Below are 7,500 nucleotides of genomic sequence, written 5' to 3'. Positions count from 1 at the left end.
GATGTCACACCTCTTCATCTTTGGTGAAATGCGGCAGAGCGAGAACAATGTTTGTCAAAACATGACACATCCCGAAAATCAGTCTTCTCATACAAATGGCTGTAGCTTCCGAACGGTTTGACCTACAAAACTGTTTGACCATTCCATGGAAAGGGGAGACTCTCACAAACACAATGTCGTTCTCAGTTTTGCTCTACGACCCCCACAAGGGTCACGCCACTCGTCTGAAGGTAATCTATGTACCGGTTAAAATGACAGATTTTTTAACCAAGGAAGAAATTAATAAATGCGATGCTGAACCCACGAGTGCAGAGCACAATGGATTAGCAATCCATTGCCTTTATCACTCATCCACCTTGGTCTGCACTCCAAACTGTTGCCCAAGAACCACCTCTTTCAGATTGTTAAAGGCTCTACACATGGGCTCGTCCGGGATTTGAACCCGGGACCTCTCGCACCCGAAGCGAGAATCATACCCCTAGACCAACTTGTTTTATCAAAGGCATTTTTATTGCAGTCGCCAGTAATGACGTTGAGGATTTGGATTGACAGGTCGATGGTGCCAGGCCACAGTGAATAACGTGAGTGTTGGTGGTATACTTGTGAGCATAGCTGTCTTCCAAGCTGTTGACCAGGTTTTAGTTCAAATACTCTGTAATTCATCAGATTCAATCTTCATTAGCTGTAACAGCAAGAAACAAATGAAGAAAGAGCTAATGTAGATTAAAAAAATTAAAAAGTAGACATCAAAATCAATTGGATCTCATTTCATTTGATCCGATTGACGCACCGGTACATGAATAAAATAAAAAATCCCCATTGGAATCTGTCTGTTTTAAACTAGAAATGTCACTTTTTTTGCACTGGATGCTTCTCAAACCTTCATAACCGCTGATGTCACACCTCTGCATCTTTGGTGAAATGCGGCAGAGCGAGAACAATGTTTGTCAAAACATGACACATCCCGAAAATCAGTCTTCTCATACAAATGGCTGTAGCTTCCGAACGGTTTGACCTACAAAATTGTTTGACCATTCCATGGAAAGGGGAGACTCTCACAAACACAATGTCGTTCTCAGTTTTGCTCTACGACCCCCACAAGGGTCACGCCACTCGTCTGAAGGTAATCTATGTACCGGTTAAAATGACAGATTTTTTAACCAAGGAAGAAATTAATAAATGCTGTGCGATGCTGAACCCACGAGTGCAGAGCACAATGGATTAGCAATCCATTGCCTTTATCACTCATCCACCTTGGTCTGCACTCCAAACTGTTGCCCAAGAACCACCTCTTTCAGATTGTTAAAGGCTCTACACATGGGCTCGTCCGGGATTTGAACCCGGGACCTCTCGCACCCGAAGCGAGAATCATACCCCTAGACCAACGAGCCATTTTATCAAAGGCATTTTTATTGCAGTCGGCAGTAATGACGTTGAGGATTTGGATTGACAGGTCGATGGTGCCAGGCCACAGTGAATAACGTGAGTGTTGGTGGTATACTTGTGAGCATAGCTGTCTTCCAAGCAGTTGACCAGGTTTTAGTTCAAATACTCTGTAATTCATCAGATTCAATCTTCATTAGCTGTAACAGCAAGAAACAAATGAAGAAAGAGCTAATGTAGATTAAAAAAATTAAAAAGTAGACATCAAAATCAATTGGATCTCATTTCATTTGATCCGATTGACGCACCGGTACATGAATAAAATAAAAAATCCCCATTGGAATCTGTCTGTTTTAAACTAGAAATGTCACTTTTTTTGCACTGGATGCTTCTCAAACCTTCATAACCGCTGATGTCACACCTCTGCATCTTTGGTGAAATGCGGCAGGGCGAGAACAATGTTTGTCAAAACATGACACATCCCGAAAATCAGTCTTCTCATACAAATGGCTGTAGCTTCCGAACGGTTTGACCTACAAAATTGTTTGACCATTCCATGGAAAGGGGAGACTCTCACAAACACAATGTCGTTCTCAGTTTTGCTCTACGACCCCCACAAGGGTCACGACACTCGTCTGAAGGTAATCTATGTACCGGTTAAAATGACAGATTTTTTAACCAAGGAAGAAATTAATAAATGCTGTGCGATGCTGAACCCACGAGTGCAGAGCACAATGGATTAGCAATCCATTGCCTTTATCACTCATCCACCTTGGTCTGCACTCCAAACTGTTGCCCAAGAACCACCTCTTTCAGATTGTTAAAGGCTCTACACATTGGCTCGTCCGGGATTTGAACCCGGGACCTCTCGCACCCGAAGCGAGAATCATACCCCTAGACCAACGAGCCGTTTTATCAAAGGCATTTTTATTGCAGTCGCCAGTAATGACGTTGAGGATTTGGATTGACAGGTCGATGGTGCCAGGCCACAGTGAATAACGTGAGTGTTGGTGGTATACTTGTGAGCATAGCTGTCTTCCAAGCTGTTGACCAGGTTTTAGTTCAAATACTCTGTAATTCATCAGATTCAATCTTCATTAGCTGTAACAGCAAGAAACAAATGAAGAAAGAGCTAATGTAGATTAAAAAAATTAAAAAGTAGACATCAAAATCAATTGGATCTCATTTCATTTGATCCGATTGACGCACCGGTACATGAATAAAATAAAAAATCCCCATTGGAATCTGTCTGTTTTAAACTAGAAATGTCACTTTTTTTGCACTGGATGCTTCTCAAACCTTCATAACCGCTGATGTCACACCTCTGCATCTTTGGTGAAATGCGGCAGAGCGAGAACAATGTTTGTCAAAACATGACACATCCCGAAAATCAGTCTTCTCATACAAATGGCTGTAGCTTCCGAACGGTTTGACCTACAAAATTGTTTGACCATTCCATGGAAAGGGGAGACTCTCACAAACACAATGTCGTTCTCAGTTTTGCTCTACGACCCCCACAAGGGTCACGCCACTCGTCTGAAGGTAATCTATGTACCGGTTAAAATGACAGATTTTTTAACCAAGGAAGAAATTAATAAATGCGATGCTGAACCCACGAGTGCAGAGCACAATGGATTAGCAATCCATTGCCTTTATCACTCATCCACCTTGGTCTGCACTCCAAACTGTTGCCCAAGAACCACCTCTTTCAGATTGTTAAAGGCTCTACACATGGGCTCGTCCGGGATTTGAACCCGGGACCTCTCGCACCCGAAGCGAGAATCATACCCCTAGACCAACGAGCCGTTTTATCAAAGGCATTTTTATTGCAGTCGCCAGTAATGACGTTGAGGATTTGGATTGACAGGTCGATGGTGCCAGGCCACAGTGAATAACGTGAGTGTTGGTGGTATACTTGTGAGCATAGCTGTCTTCCAAGCAGTTGACCAGGTTTTAGTTCAAATACTCTGTAATTCATCAGATTCAATCTTCATTAGCTGTAACAGCAAGAAACAAATGAAGAAAGAGCTAATGTAAATTAAAAAAATTTAAAAGTAGACATCAAAATCAATTGGATCTCATTTCATTTGATCCGATTGACGCACCGGTACATGAATAAAATAAAAAATCCCCATTGGAATCTGTCTGTTTTAAACTAGAAATATCACTTTTTTTGCACTGGATGCTTCTCAAACCTTCATAACCGCTGATGTCACACCTCTTCATCTTTGGTGAAATGCGGCAGAGCGAGAACAATGTTTGTCAAAACATGACACATCCCGAAAATCAGTCTTCTCATACAAATGGCTGTAGCTTCCGAACGGTTTGACCTACAAAACTGTTTGACCATTCCATGGAAAGGGGAGACTCTCACAAACACAATGTCGTTCTCAGTTTTGCTCTACGACCCCCACAAGGGTCACGCCACTCGTCTGAAGGTAATCTATGTACCGGTTAAAATGACAGATTTTTTAACCAAGGAAGAAATTAATAAATGCGATGCTGAACCCACGAGTGCAGAGCACAATGGATTAGCAATCCATTGCCTTTATCACTCATCCACCTTGGTCTGCACTCCAAACTGTTGCCCAAGAACCACCTCTTTAGATTGTTAAAGGCTCTACACATGGGCTCGTCCGGGATTTGAACCCGGGACCTCTCGCACCCGAAGCGAGAATCATACCCCTAGACCAACGAGCCGTTTTATCAAAGGCATTTTTATTGCAGTCGCCAGTAATGACGTTGAGGATTTGGATTGACAGGTCGATGGTGCCAGGCCACAGTGAATAACGTGAGTGTTGGTGGTATACTTGTGAGCATAGCTGTCTTCCAAGCAGTTGACCAGGTTTTAGTTCAAATACTCTGTAATTCATCAGATTCAATCTTCATTAGCTGTAACAGCAAGAAACAAATGAAGAAAGAGCTAATGTAAATTAAAAAAATTTAAAAGTAGACATCAAAATCAATTGGATCTCATTTCATTTGATCCGATTGACGCACCGGTACATGAATAAAATAAAAAATCCCCATTGGAATCTGTCTGTTTTAAACTAGAAATATCACTTTTTTTGCACTGGATGCTTCTCAAACCTTCATAACCGCTGATGTCACACCTCTTCATCTTTGGTGAAATGCGGCAGAGCGAGAACAATGTTTGTCAAAACATGACACATCCCGAAAATCAGTCTTCTCATACAAATGGCTGTAGCTTCCGAACGGTTTGACCTACAAAACTGTTTGACCATTCCATGGAAAGGGGAGACTCTCACAAACACAATGTCGTTCTCAGTTTTGCTCTACGACCCCCACAAGGGTCACGCCACTCGTCTGAAGGTAATCTATGTACCGGTTAAAATGACAGATTTTTTAACCAAGGAAGAAATTAATAAATGCGATGCTGAACCCACGAGTGCAGAGCACAATGGATTAGCAATCCATTGCCTTTATCACTCATCCACCTTGGTCTGCACTCCAAACTGTTGCCCAAGAACCACCTCTTTCAGATTGTTAAAGGCTCTACACATGGGCTCGTCCGGGATTTGAACCCGGGACCTCTCGCACCCGAAGCGAGAATCATACCCCTAGACCAACTTGTTTTATCAAAGGCATTTTTATTGCAGTCGCCAGTAATGACGTTGAGGATTTGGATTGACAGGTCGATGGTGCCAGGCCACAGTGAATAACGTGAGTGTTGGTGGTATACTTGTGAGCATAGCTGTCTTCCAAGCTGTTGACCAGGTTTTAGTTCAAATACTCTGTAATTCATCAGATTCAATCTTCATTAGCTGTAACAGCAAGAAACAAATGAAGAAAGAGCTAATGTAGATTAAAAAAATTAAAAAGTAGACATCAAAATCAATTGGATCTCATTTCATTTGATCCGATTGACGCACCGGTACATGAATAAAATAAAAAATCCCCATTGGAATCTGTCTGTTTTAAACTAGAAATGTCACTTTTTTTGCACTGGATGCTTCTCAAACCTTCATAACCGCTGATGTCACACCTCTGCATCTTTGGTGAAATGCGGCAGAGCGAGAACAATGTTTGTCAAAACATGACACATCCCGAAAATCAGTCTTCTCATACAAATGGCTGTAGCTTCCGAACGGTTTGACCTACAAAATTGTTTGACCATTCCATGGAAAGGGGAGACTCTCACAAACACAATGTCGTTCTCAGTTTTGCTCTACGACCCCCACAAGGGTCACGCCACTCGTCTGAAGGTAATCTATGTACCGGTTAAAATGACAGATTTTTTAACCAAGGAAGAAATTAATAAATGCTGTGCGATGCTGAACCCACGAGTGCAGAGCACAATGGATTAGCAATCCATTGCCTTTATCACTCATCCACCTTGGTCTGCACTCCAAACTGTTGCCCAAGAACCACCTCTTTCAGATTGTTAAAGGCTCTACACATGGGCTCGTCCGGGATTTGAACCCGGGACCTCTCGCACCCGAAGCGAGAATCATACCCCTAGACCAACGAGCCGTTTTATCAAAGGCATTTTTATTGCAGTCGGCAGTAATGACGTTGAGGATTTGGATTGACAGGTCGATGGTGCCAGGCCACAGTGAATAACGTGAGTGTTGGTGGTATACTTGTGAGCATAGCTGTCTTCCAAGCAGTTGACCAGGTTTTAGTTCAAATACTCTGTAATTCATCAGATTCAATCTTCATTAGCTGTAACAGCAAGAAACAAATGAAGAAAGAGCTAATGTAGATTAAAAAAATTAAAAAGTAGACATCAAAATCAATTGGATCTCATTTCATTTGATCCGATTGACGCACCGGTACATGAATAAAATAAAAAATCCCCATTGGAATCTGTCTGTTTTAAACTAGAAATGTCACTTTTTTTGCACTGGATGCTTCTCAAACCTTCATAACCGCTGATGTCACACCTCTGCATCTTTGGTGAAATGCGGCAGGGCGAGAACAATGTTTGTCAAAACATGACACATCCCGAAAATCAGTCTTCTCATACAAATGGCTGTAGCTTCCGAACGGTTTGACCTACAAAATTGTTTGACCATTCCATGGAAAGGGGAGACTCTCACAAACACAATGTCGTTCTCAGTTTTGCTCTACGACCCCCACAAGGGTCACGCCACTCGTCTGAAGGTAATCTATGTACCGGTTAAAATGACAGATTTTTTAACCAAGGAAGAAATTAATAAATGCGATGCTGAACCCACGAGTGCAGAGCACAATGGATTAGCAATCCATTGCCTTTATCACTCATCCACCTTGGTCTGCACTCCAAACTGTTGCCCAAGAACCACCTCTTTCAGATTGTTAAAGGCTCTACACATGGGCTCGTCCGGGATTTGAACCCGGGACCTCTCGCACCCGAAGCGAGAATCATACCCCTAGACCAACTTGTTTTATCAAAGGCATTTTTATTGCAGTCGCCAGTAATGACGTTGAGGATTTGGATTGACAGGTCGATGGTGCCAGGCCACAGTGAATAACGTAAGTGTTGGTGGTATACTTGTGAGCATAGCTGTCTTCCAAGCTGTTGACCAGGTTTTAGTTCAAATACTCTGTAATTCATCAGATTCAATCTTCATTAGCTGTAACAGCAAGAAACAAATGAAGAAATAGCTAATGTAGATTAAAAAAATTAAAAAGTAGACATCAAAATCAATTGGATCTCATTTCATTTGATCCGATTGACGCACCGGTACATGAATAAAATAAAAAATCCCCATTGGAATCTGTCTGTTTTAAACTAGAAATGTCACTTTTTTTGCACTGGATGCTTCTCAAACCTTCATAACCGCTGATGTCACACCTCTGCATCTTTGGTGAAATGCGGCAGAGCGAGAACAATGTTTGTCAAAACATGACACATCCCGAAAATCAGTCTTCTCATACAAATGGCTGTAGCTTCCGAACGGTTTGACCTACAAAATTGTTTGACCATTCCATGGAAAGGGGAGACTCTCACAAACACAATGTCGTTCTCAGTTTTGCTCTACGACCCCCACAAGGGTCACGCCACTCGTCTGAAGGTAATCTATGTACCGGTTAAAATGACAGATTTTTTAACCAAGGAAGAAATTAATAAATGCTGTGCGATGCTGAACCCACGAGTGCAGAGCACAATGG

General features: G+C 42.1%; 5 non-coding genes across 5 annotated transcripts; all 5 read right to left on the bottom strand.

The window, feature by feature from the left end:
- Window positions 1-1,319: 1,319 nt before the first annotated feature.
- trnap-cgg (transfer RNA proline (anticodon CGG)) lies at window positions 1,320-1,391 on the bottom strand. Its single transcript has one exon. It is a non-coding gene; the product is annotated as a tRNA-Pro (tRNA).
- An 829-nt stretch (window positions 1,392-2,220) lies between these two features.
- Window positions 2,221-2,292, bottom strand: trnap-cgg (transfer RNA proline (anticodon CGG)). Its single transcript has one exon. It is a non-coding gene; the product is annotated as a tRNA-Pro (tRNA).
- An 824-nt stretch (window positions 2,293-3,116) lies between these two features.
- trnap-cgg (transfer RNA proline (anticodon CGG)) lies at window positions 3,117-3,188 on the bottom strand. Its single transcript has one exon. It is a non-coding gene; the product is annotated as a tRNA-Pro (tRNA).
- An 823-nt stretch (window positions 3,189-4,011) lies between these two features.
- Window positions 4,012-4,083, bottom strand: trnap-cgg (transfer RNA proline (anticodon CGG)). Its single transcript has one exon. It is a non-coding gene; the product is annotated as a tRNA-Pro (tRNA).
- Window positions 4,084-5,805: 1,722 nt separating this feature from the next.
- Window positions 5,806-5,877, bottom strand: trnap-cgg (transfer RNA proline (anticodon CGG)). Its single transcript has one exon. It is a non-coding gene; the product is annotated as a tRNA-Pro (tRNA).
- Window positions 5,878-7,500: the final 1,623 nt, after the last annotated feature.

This window comes from Oncorhynchus mykiss, chromosome 15, assembly GCF_057628025.1.
Source record: "Oncorhynchus mykiss isolate SJ-2025 chromosome 15, ASM5762802v1, whole genome shotgun sequence".
In the NCBI taxonomy this organism is placed as follows: Eukaryota; Metazoa; Chordata; class Actinopteri; order Salmoniformes; family Salmonidae; genus Oncorhynchus; species Oncorhynchus mykiss.
This window is presented reverse-complemented; position numbering and strand designations above follow the sequence as displayed.